At 36.9% G+C, this 12,789-nt stretch overlaps 1 protein-coding gene across 1 annotated transcript in view; it reads left to right on the top strand.

Moving 5' to 3' along the window:
• Kcnj3 (potassium inwardly rectifying channel subfamily J member 3) overlaps nucleotides 1–12,789 on the top strand; it is a 184,238-nt gene that overhangs the window by 31,519 nt on the left and 139,930 nt on the right. The gene's annotated exons all lie outside the window — the stretch shown is intronic.

The raw sequence follows: 12,789 nt of genomic DNA, 5'->3' as shown, positions 1-12,789 counted from the left end.
AACTTTGTCTATCCATGGTTAGTAGAGATTACTGAATTATGCATCATTGAACAGTGTGGTTGTCAGCCTCGTTGCTTGTTAGTATTAAGTGAGAACACTAAGGCATGACTTAAAACAAGATAAAATAGAACAAAAACTAACCTCAACTGGCTTTTTTATTGACTCATGAATATTACATACTAAATGACATGTACACCATTCTAGAAATATTAAATTCTACTCTATAATTGAATGAGCTTTTTATCGCTGACATATAGAGCTTGGATTTCATCACAGATTAAAAAATGTACCTAAAGTATATGATTCTTATCTATAATATATTATTCTCTCATCCTTGACAATAAAGTAAATTTATTCCTTACTTGATATATAACTCAGTAAATCTGCCAAAAACATAAATAACATAAAGAAGTAATTCATCGGGAACTGGATAGATTGTCCATTGGTTAAAAGCTTTTGCAGCTCTCACAGAAGACCAGAATTCATTCCTATCATCCAATTCAGGCAGCTCTATACTTCCCATAACTATAATTCCAGGGAATTTGACAGCTGTTTCTGGCTTCCCTGGTAACCCATGAAGCAATAGACACACACACATATATAGACATAAATAAAAATGAATAGATCTTTAAGAATAAGCCATATAGAAGATTTCTTTAAAAAAGAATACAACTTATTTAAATGTGGTGGTATGATTTATGTAATAAGAAAGCATATGCAATAAAAATACCCCTTACAGGGGGGAGGATATCCAGAAAAGAGGCTGAGATGGTGAGGCCAAGGTGGCCTATTTAAATGTAGTATCCCTTCATGACACTCCTCAATTGTTAATAGAATGTCATCCATTACCAAGATCAAAGGCTTCCTGTGATAGTAAGTTTTGATTGAAGTAGGTTATTGCATGTATACCTCCCATGAACATATGATAAGAAATGATCACTTTTCCCTGGTGGGGTGTCCTAGTCAGCCCTTAGAGAAAGAGGATCCAGGCAGTTTTGATGGGACCTGGTAGGCTAAGGTCAGACAGTAGGGGAGGAGGGCTTAGCATATCAGTGGGCTAGGGAAGAGGTGTAAGGGAGAAAAAGGGAGGGAGGGTGGGAAAGACTGGAGATGAGGCAGGGGTCTACAACTGTCACACAAAGTGAATAAATTATAAACGAGTAAAAAAGATATGGGTGGTCATATCTTGAGTGTGTTCATATAGTTATCTGGGGTTTAGGAGACTTCTGGACAGTTGTGGAAATTAAAGTGTGCTTAACATAATTTTAATGTTAAAACCACTGGCTTGAGTCGTCCATCTTCACTGTACGTTTTGACAATATGTTTATCTAGTATCAGAAAATTCGTAGTTAATTAAAGTATAGTCTGAGTCCTAAAATATACATGAAATAAATAAAATAAGCCAAATCAATTTACTTGGTTATATTTTAAATGTACGTCTTTAATACTTTCTGTTTTACCAAATAATGATATTCACAAAATAATGTCTGATATGGTTGTTGCAGGTGAGATTACTCTTTCAAATAGGTGACAGATAATAAACTGTGTTCTGGAAAAAAAAAATCAAAAGCCAGATGTTGTTTGTTAATATTTTCCAAGGAAACATTTTACCTACTACTGCTCTTCTATTTGAGAGTATTCTGGGTCAGCTAGGTTTTCCATTTTTTGGGTATTAACAGTTTCTGCTGATGTCTGCGTTAACACACATTTTGCTATGTAGTGAAAGTCATCACTGTTCTGCTGTATGGAAAACAAAAACAGCAGCAATGTATTTTGCTTATAGTGAAAAGAGATGAAACAGGTAAACACTGAGGCATTTACATTATTTATCTTATTTTTTAAAGTTTTGCTGTAATTACACCATTTCTCCCTTCCCTTTTCTTCTGATAAACCTTCTCATATACACGTCCTTGCTCTCACTGTAGTCTCTTTTTCTTTAATTATTCTTATATAAGGTACATAGCTAGGGATAAGTAGTGTTTCTCAGGAAAGACAATACCAAATGGCTGCCTACTACCAAATGCGCAGCCCTGAAACAAACATGGATTTAGCATATTTTATTTATGTATTCAGGAAGATAGAAAACATATAGAATGCTGAGAATGTATTTAGGAAAATAAGAAAACATAGAAATACAGATATATGCATGTAACATGATCTTTAAAAAATTTCCACATATACGCTCAGAAAGAAAATGCTTTGTAGTAACTCGCCTTTTAGATGTAAAAGTCAACTTGAACCTTGGCCTTTGTCATAGTCACTGTTCTACTGATGTGAAGAGACACGTGATCAAGTCAACTATTACAAAGAAAAACATTTAATTGGGAATATGGTTTACAGTTTCCAAGAGTTAGTCCGTTGTCATCATGACTGGGAACATAGCAACATGCATGCAAGGAGAAGTAATTGAGAGATTTACATCCTTACCTGTAGGCAGGAGAGAGAGAGAGAGAGAGAGAGAGAGAGAGAGAGCGAGAGAGAGAGAACCAGACCAGGTCTGGCATGGGCTTTTGAAACTTCAAAACTCTGTGCATGAATACCCACACTCTCAATGAACCTATCTCAGCCTGTGTGATAGAAATTAAATCTTCCTACCTATTAAGTTAAAAAGGATAAGTATATATCTTAATGTTTATTATGGAGTTCTTCTTCTCATGAAACTCTGTTTACAGAGCTGAGAGCTACTAAAGTTTTTCATTTTTTTGGTTCTGAATTTCTGTATCTTTAAAGTTTCTTAAGTATCCTGTTTATGCAAAAAAATATTGTTGCAATATAATTTCACTTTTCCTAACCAGAATAACCCATGTGAGCATTTGTGTTTCTATTTCTTCCATTCTTTGTTTCATTTTAATTTTCTTAATGCTCTCTTTTGTTTGTCTGAGCCACAGTCTGAAACCCTCTGAAACATCCAGGGGCTGCCTCTAAAGGTAGCAGGGAACTGAATCCTGGACTCTCAGATTTAAGCTCAGGAGCCTTGTCAATTGAGCTATCTAAGCCTCCCATTTCTTCCATTATTGACAAAATGAAATAATTTCTTATTCACCAGAGTTTGAAGAAATGAAAGACAATTGTTGACTTTTGTAAATTTTCAGCAATATATTAAAGAAATCTTAAAGGTCAAATTTTGGAAAAGGGTCCAAAAGCTCTGTGGCTTCAATCCATTTTCTTCTGTATCACACCTCACCTTGAAGTTTTGCAAGGGAAAAAATGTAAAGTTGGCATCCGAGTAGCTCACTAGCTGTTCATTTCTGCTTTCTTTGCATTGTCTTGTTAACTGCCCATCAAAATTCAGTGTGTAGCTGTAGGCCTGTTGAAAACAATCTGCAAAGAGATCATTCACAAGCAAGCATCATTTACAGATCACTTGATGGTATGAAGGATTCAAAAAGAATCTAAAAATGCACTTAGCTTTTACCTGTGGTTTATTTTAAAATTAGAAAGTAAATAATATTTTTATGTATTCTGTGAAACAAAAGACATTTCTGAGTAGTAGAGTAATGGAAAAATCAGGCAAAACAAATAAGCAAATTTTCTCTTAATATATTGGTATGCCTACATTTTTCCTACTATACTTTTCTTCACACAAACTTTGAAATTAAACAAGCCATGTCACCTATGATACAATTTATTTTGAGTGCTTAAACAGATTTTAGTTCTAGAGCACTTAGTTTTATATTTAAAAAATTCCGTATACATAATTATCAGTTGACTCCTCTCTCCTATTCTATGTGAAATACATCCTTGATGGAAAAATTAGATTTCAAGCTTCTGAAAAATTCATCCACAATGTTTAGTTTTCAGTGAACTTTTGACATGGGTCACACACAGTCAACTATTTCTATTTTGTTGTGAAAAGACAAAATTATATTTTCCCAGAAGTATTAAATAATACATAAAATAAATTTGTTACCGTAAATAGCTTTCATAAATTTTGAAGTAGGCCCCTTCTTGGATGGAGGGAGAAGCCTGAGTCAGTGATGTTTACTGCCGTCATCTCAAGTGACTGATACCTACATTTACAGGAACTTCATAAAAAATTTCTGTCCTTAGAGTTATTGCTAAAGCTCTAGCTGAAATGAGTCAGCGACCGATGCCTCATGCCACAGGCATATCGCAAGATTCTGGATGCATGCCTGTGCAATTCTTTAGAAAAAAAAAGAAAAGAAAACTGCTCAGTGAAAGTCACCGCAGTGTTCTCTATCTGAAACTATAAATTATAATTTTCAATGTGAGATGTGCCTGCAATGATTTCTTTTTGCTTTTTTCTTAAATTAATTTTGTCAAACAATATATTTAGATCATGTTTTTATACTTCCCTAATCAAAGCCCTTCTAGGGCCTTTGCACCTGCATATTTATCCAACTTCTTGCTCATTCTCTGAAAAAAAGAAAACACACACTCACAGCACAAGCACATGCACATGTACATACACACACACACACACACAAAAAAATCAAAGCCTAAACAAACTAACAGCCAATGAGACAAAAATAGCCCAACCAAAAAAAAAAAAAAAAAGGAAAAAAAAAAAAACAAAAACAAAAGCCAACAAAAATGTAGTTCATCTTGCATTGATTAGCTAACTACAACTGCTCATAGGGAGGGCTTGCCTGGATTATGGTTGATATACCCAATGACACTCCATTGGAGAAAACTGATTTTCTATTTGCTAGTAGGTATCAGTTGCAAATATCTTCTTTGTTAGGGGGGGGACCCCATTTCCGATTCTCCTTCTCAGCACTAGGACTCCTCCTGGCTTGCACTTGTTATAGGCCCAAATGTGCTGCCAAGCACATTTTATGAGATCATGCCTGTAACAACCCTGTTATAGCTTGAAGACACAACTCTTTGCCGTCATCCACCACCTTTGACTCTTACACTCTTTCTCCCCTCCTCTTCTGCATAGAATCCCGAGCCTTGAGGGGGAGGGTTTGATAGAGAACTGAGTTAGAACGGAGTGGACAAGAGTCTCTCACTATTTGGATATTGTCTAGTTTTACGTGGCTGTGTTAATTGTCATCTTCTACAAGAAAAATCTTCTCTGATGAGGGCTGATGTATGGGATTAGCAAAATGCCATCAGGACTCATTTTATTGCTAGTCTTAGGCTTTTGGCCACTTTAGCAGGGGCAGGTTGCATTCTATCTGATGGAGTAGGTTCTAAAGCCAATTTAAAAAGATGTTAGTTACTTCAATATCATTTGAATTTAATGGAATCGAAGATTTTTACACCCTTACTCCACCCCATAAAAACTTGAGCAGAATAAGTCCCTGTTAGAAATCCTTGGAGAAACTTGGCTTTGGTTCTGTTAGTTTTCACATAGATAAATAAATAGAGGCATGTCAGATGATTCAAGATTTTTGGAGAATAAGACAAAGTTGTATAAAGAAAACCACCTTCTCTGTTACTTCAGCAATTTTTACAAGTGTTTACTATGTAAGCATATTTCTATGACTATTGTCTGTATCTTGGGAAGGTTCTATGTAACGGATCTTAAAGTTTAACCCCTTAGTTTCATACATAATCTCCAATTATTGACTAGTATTTGATGGGTACATTTTAAATTCAACATCATGGTAATTTGAAGATGTATGAGTAGACATATCATATAGCACCAAAAAAACTAATGGCAAGTTGATGGAGTAGTGATACCTACTTTCTTTTTAACTGCTTCTGGAATAAAGTTAGCAGAACTTTTAGAGCCCCTAGGAACACTAAAGAAAAAGAGAGTTTTCTGGAGGAAGGGACAGCTTAACATAAAGAAAAGCTTAGGTCATCCTCCACAATCATGATCTGTATAAAACATTACAATTGTACTTCTAACTCTGCCATCTTCAAAGAAAGCAAAGATGTGCCAATATAGAAACTATAAGTCATCTAAACAACAGAAACCAAAACAAACAAAATGTAAACCACGGAAGGTGGTATACCTGTATCTATTCCCAGCACTGACATGTCCGATGCATGATGATTAAGAGTTCAAGACTGCTGTCAACAACCACAAGCCTGTTATTCACCATGTATTTCTCGTATGAAAGAATTGTATCTGCTGGTTACTCAGTGGAGAACAAGAGAACTAGTCCACATGCAGCAAAATAAAACTAGAGATGTGCCAATGTTAAGTCTATCGTCAGCAATGCTCATTCTCCTTGTCCTCTCCAAGGCTTACACGTTTCAGTTATCTTAATTTTATAGGGAAACTTAGTCTATTTTTGTTGCTGGAACACAATCCCCACACTGTGTAGTTTGTAAGTAACAAAAGTTTTATTTGACGAATGGTTTTGTAGTCTTGGAAGTCAAAACGAATGACTTTACGGAAAATTATGTGAACATTATTGAGAAACGGAAAAGAGGCTATGCTTGTAACAAGCCTGCTTTTGTGATACGGGCAGTGGTCCATTCACAAGAACATAGCCTTCAGACTCACAATATTCCTTTTAAAAATTAGTTATAGTACTTTATTTTTTTTTTACTTGACTCTCAAATTATTGAGTTTCAGAATCACACATGTCACTGTAATTTGTCCTCACTCATTTCACAACTCCTCAGTGCTTATTCCGCTCTTTCTCCCTTCAGCTGGTTGTGCCCTTTGGCTCCCTGTCTGTCCCCACTTCTACTTTCCCTTTTCACATGTAATCCACCATTTCTCTTTAAACCTCACACAATCTCTCTTCTTCCATTTACATTATCTTTCTATAGTTTCACGACCTACAAACATGAGTACGTAAACAAATATTTTAATATGTTCTACATATGAGAGAAAATACGCAGGATTTGTCTTTTTGAGATCAACTAGTTTAGTTTGCTTAAAATTTTGATTTCTAGTCTATCCATCTTACTGCAAATGCCATGCTTTCATTCTTATCTACAGCTGCACGAAGACACATTGCTGATGTATATTACTTTTTTATTACTCTTTTGGTATACATCTAAACTGATTCCATTCCCTGTCTATTGTGAACAACACATATACAAATATGGGTGTACAAGTCTCTCTGTGGCATATTAACTTATAATCCTTTGGATATATAACCAAAAGTAGTATAGCTAAGTTATAAAGTTTTTTTTTTAATTTTGGTATGAGTCTGTGTAAATTTGGTACATAAGTGTGTGATGGCTATACATATGTGTGCCTGTTTATGCATACATGCAAAGATCTGAAGAGGACGTTTGGTGTCCTTTTCTATCACTCTTCACTTTATTGTGATAGGCTCTCTCACTCCCAAATGGTCAATACTTCTGTCTCAACTGCCCCCACCTACTAAATTGGGGTAATAGACATTTGATGACCAACTGCCTACACAAGTACTGGGATCCAGACTTTTAGTCCTTCTGTTTGCATAACAAGCACTTTTACCCACACAGAGCCATCTCTTCAAGCCTCATAAGGTAGTTCTATTTTCAGTTCTGCGAGGAACCTCCATACTGACTTCCATAACGGCTACACAGCTTTGCATTCCTGCTATCGTTGAATATGTGTTCCTCTTTTCACATCTTTTCCAGAATTTATTATTTGCTTTTGTGATCATAGCCATCCTGACTTGGGTAAGATGAGATCTTAAGGCAGTTTTAGTTGCATTTGCAAGATGGCTAAGATGCTGGATTTAAAAAAAAAAAAAGCACTCTTTGACCATTTGTGTCTCCTCTTTTGAGAATTGTCTACTCAGTTCATTTGTCCTTATGATGATTTAATGATTTGGATGTCTGTATTTAGTTTTTACACTTCTTTATACACCATGAATATTAATACTCAGCTTGATGTGCAGTTGGTAAAGATATTCTCACAATCTGCTAACAATCTTTCCACAGTGATGAGTATTTACTTGACAGACAGAAGCTTCTTTGTTTCATGTAACCCACTTGTCAATTTTTTGGATTATTTCCTGTGCTGCTGAAGTCTTACTCAGAACATACTTGTCTAACGTAAAAGCTTATTCTAGCAATTTCAAAGTAGCATACCTTATATCAAAGTCTTGATCCAAGTTAAAATTCCAATCACATTCTTCACAGAACTAATACCCAAATTAATTTGGACAAAAGGCAGAAATCAATTAAAAATATAGTCAGGAGGTTTAACAATACCTAAACGTAAATTATGTCTCACAGCCGTCTTAAGAAAAACATGTTACATGAAAATGGACCCATAGACTTACAAAACAGAAGAATCTACTGCAAAATAAGCCACAGGTTTATAGCTACAACCAAGCAGAGAGGTATGGAGCTCCTATGGAGCTGAAGTTACAGAAGTTCTGAGGCCCTTGATGTGAGTGCTAGGCATTAAAGTTAGGTGCTCAGCAAGAGGAACACACAGTCTTAACTGCTCTGAGTCATCTCTCCGTCCATTCAGCTACCTAATGATTAACCCTAAGTCCCGCCACATCCGCCTCTTTTACCATCCCAAACCCTCCTGACTTCATGTCGCTGCTTTTTTGTTGGTTAGATAACCCACTATGTTCAATTTGTGTTGTCATACACTTCAGGTTGAGTATGGGGTTATCCACTGAAGCGTGTCCCACACTATACAAGAAACTTGTTTAAAAGAAAATGGGCCCTCTCCTTCCTTGAAGACATCAACTTTCAATAGTTCTACAGTTAGGGGGAGAGGCTCATGAACCTCACCTCCCCCCATACTAGAATATTAATTCAGGGTCTCGTATAGGCAAGTACAGCAGCCTTGAGTACTTAAGCTTAACAGTCCTGTCATGTTCAGAAGATGTTTCCATGTGTTCACTTCAACCTCTGGCTCTTGGAATCTTTCATCTCAACTGTTCCCTGATGACACCAGGACTTTAGTGGGGGGATGATGTATATATACTATTTGTATTTGACTTCTCCATGGGTATTTATTTGTGGCATTTCAGTCACTTGTGAGTTTCTACACTAACTGCCATAAGATCTATAAGGAAACTTCTTGGATAAGGACAAGACAGCTTTCAAGAAACTGCTTAGAAATTAGCATTCTTTCCATATGTATTTGGATGAAAGAAGATTCATATATTTCACTTCCACGTGAAATCTACTCAAAATACACTTTTTCTTTTTTATGTTTTTAAATTAATTAATCAATCAATTTATTTATTTATTCATTTATCCTACATCCTGGTCTTAGCCCCATCCCTTCTCACCTCCCAGTCACACTCTCCCTTCCTCTCCTCCTCCCTCCCTTATCCCTCAGCAAAGGGGAGCCTTTCCTCCTTCCCATCTACTCCAGCTCATCAAGTCACATCAGAGATGAGCATATCCTCTTCCCCTATGGCCTGGTAGGGCAAGTCTCTCAATGGAGAAGTAATTGAAAAGCAGGCAAGAGAGTCCATGTCAGAGAGAACCTCCACTCCCCTTCTTAGGGGACCCACATGAGAACTGAGCTTCCCATCAGCTACATTTTTGTAGGGGCCTAGGTCTATCTATGCAAGGTCCTTGATTGGTGCTTCAGTCTCAACAGGATCCTCTTGGCCCTGGCTAGATAGCTCTGTTTGTCTTCTTGTGAAGGTCTTTTCAATTCCAAGTTCTTTTCTCCTTGCCTGCACTTTTCCACAAGGCTCCCTATGCCTTTCCCAAGGTTAGGTTATTATTCTCACCATCCGTTTTGAGGTGCTGCTAGGTGGAGCCTCTCAGAGGACAGCTCTGTTTGACTCTTGTCTATAAACATAGCAGAGTATACTTGATAGAGTCAGGGGTTGGTTCTTTCCATAAGGTGGGTCTTGGATTGGGCCGGGCATTGGTTGGACCTTCGTTTCATCTTTTTTATCTGTGCTCTATCTTTATCCTTGCACATCTTGTAGGCAGGGTGAATTTTGAGTCAAAGATTTTGTGGCTGGGTTGGTGTTCCCCTCGGTCTAGTAGGAGACTTGTCTAATTAGAGGGTATATTCTTCCCTCTCTATGGTTCCTGCTACTAGGAGTCTATGATAGAGTACCTCTCACATCAACCTAGGTGCCTAACCAGACTTAGGACTCAAACTTGTCAGAAAGCTGCCCTAGCCCACATTTTCTCTTGTCTCTACAGGCCTTTTGCCTTCCAACCCCCACTCTCCCTAGGTCTGATCCCCATCCTCATATTTCTCTGTATTTCTTATCCTATCTTGTTCTGTCTCTTCACCCATTGCCAATATCTATTCTATTTCTCCTTCTGAGTGAGATGTCAACATCCTTCCTTGGTTCCTCCTTGTTACTTATCTTCTTAGGGTCTGTGCCTTGTTCTGTGTTTAGGCTCGCAAGGATGTGGAGAAAGGGGAACAGTTTTCAAAGAGACATTTAATCCAAAGATATGGAATGTATTTAATTAAAAATTTAAAATTTCTTTATGTGAATACAAAATTTCCTAACATATTTGAAAATCTAGAAGTCCACCTCAAAGGTAAAATTAGTATATGAAAATATTCTGACTTTTGTTCTAAAATTTTAATATTTCCTTGATTATATAATATTATAGGTGGCTTTTATATTTTGATTTATTATTTATTAATTATACTTTATTCACTTTGTATCCCAGCTGTAGCCCTCTCCCTCATCCCCTCCATTCTCACCCTGCATTCCTCCCTCCTTCCCTCATCTCCTTCCATGCCCCTCCCTAAGTCCACTGATGATGATGAGGTCCCTAGCCTATCAGGGTCTCATCAAGATAGGCTGCATTGTCTTCCTCTGTGGCCTGGTAAGGCTGCTCCCCTCTCAGAGGGAGATGTGCAAGGATTCTAGGTTATCTCTGTGCATGGTTGATTGGAGTATCAGTCTCAGAAAAGATTTCTGTGCCCAGATTTTTTGGTTCTGTTGCTCTCCTTGTGGAGCTCCTATCTCCTCCAGGTCTTTCTATCTTCCCTTTCTTTCATAAGGTTTCCTGCACTCTGCCCAAGTTTTGGCTACGATTCTCAGCATCACAGGTGGCTTTTAAAATTAATCATTTAATGCAGAAAATCAATATTTTAGAGAAACCATTATTTGGTTTCCACACATCAATTTCTTTTGTGTAAAAACAAAATGAAAGCTAATAAAGTTTGCTTTTGAGTGGCAAGAATTTTCCAGTTCCATAGAAAATATATATGAACTTCAAAAATACCTCTCTTTTTATAAAATAAAAATGTGTAAGGAGTTCAGTTTAAAGTTTGAGGTTGTGAAATTACCATAGTAGTAATGACGGAGAAACAGAGCCAAAGTTTGTCTTCAAACCCAGAGATGTAAATACATTATAAAATAAATAAAACACTAACTTTCAGAATATTGGTAATCAAATAAGGAAGGAAATAATACGTAAAAGTCAAGAAACAGACAATGTACTGCCTCTGACTTGCCCAGCTTCTATCATATTTTAAGTCTGCAGTATTGAAAGACAGGACCTAGGTCGAGCCTGGAGATTTCTTTGAACTGAGGCTGAAAACCTGGAACTTAGAAAAGACGCAGAGGTCAGAAGTCACAAACAATCATATCAGAGAGGAGAAAGCTACAACGGGAAAAACCGTGGAAATTGGCAGAGTCCATAGTGGTAGGCTGGGTGTGATCAAGCCAATGTTTAGGAGGAAACTATTTGAGGCAGTCTCACTCCAAAAGATTACAGATAGATAAGCTGGAACACATGCATGACTAGGGAGCAACTTTGTGCATGTCAAACAGAGGAGAAAAATCTCACAATTCATAAGTCATTGCATAAAATAGTCTAAGGCTTTGCCCAACGTCAGGTCAAAATTAGCTCTAGATCAACGCTTGTTCTAAATGTGCTTGGCAATGTTTAAAAGCAGAACTTGAAGCCCTGAATCTATTTCCATGCAACTCAATCATGTTCAGAAAGAAGCTCATCAAAAGTTATAGGAATATAAAAGCATCTAGTGATCAACAATGCTAATAATTTCTGTCATCCGCCAAATAACTTTTAGGATTATTTGCAAATGTTTTATTAAATCAGTCTGGTATGGTTGTGTGTGTGTGTGTGTGAGAGAGAGAGAGAGAGAGCATATGCATGCACACACTTGCATATTTGTGTGTGGGTGCACATATGCAGGCTTTCATGTAGAGTAACTTTCAGGCATTTTCTCCTACCGATCAAATTCAGGTCATTAGGCTTGTGGAAGATGCCTTTACCCACAGAGCCATATCCTCAAGCCAACTTTGGTATATATTTTAAATACTTGCCTAAAATTGTCACTTCTTTTCATCATATACTGATGTTAATACAGTAACATTAATAAACTAGGAAGCATAAATTGAAAAGTGGTCTAAAAATTATATGTTTCTGATATGCCAAATTTCAAAAATGACAATTTTAGAGCTCAGAATATTAGGTAGGCATTGTTTCAGACTTGCAATTGCAGTTCAGTTTGTTAAGTGTGCAGAATGAAGGAATATTAATCTGTTCAACTACTGACCATACAAATGGCCTTAATTATTCCGGAGGCATATATACCAGTTTTTTATATGGCTTCATTGTCCCAGTATCTGGAACGTTCTATGTTGGATAAAAAGATTTTTATTTTCTTTTGGGGGATCTCTTCTCACAAAAGTTCAATTTCAGAGTGTAGTCGGGATTCTTAGTAAAGACTCTTACTTGATATAAGTGAGGAACTGAGTTTTTGAAGGTTGATGAGTTAGTATTTTTCTTAATTTGAATAATTTTTATCCACTCTCTACTATCTGTTTCCAGTCACTCTCGTCCTTGACACTGGGGTAAGAATATTCATTCTTACTCTTCATGTTGTCATGCTCCTATCACATTGTTGGTGTGACCCTTGGTGACCTCTGGCCACACACAGACAGAAACACACACACACACACACACACACACACACACACACACACACACACA

The sequence above is a fragment of the Psammomys obesus genome, unplaced genomic scaffold (assembly GCF_907164565.1).
Source record: "Psammomys obesus unplaced genomic scaffold, mPsaObe1.curated_primary_1811, whole genome shotgun sequence".
NCBI classification, from domain to species: domain Eukaryota; kingdom Metazoa; phylum Chordata; class Mammalia; order Rodentia; family Muridae; genus Psammomys; species Psammomys obesus.
This window is presented reverse-complemented; position numbering and strand designations above follow the sequence as displayed.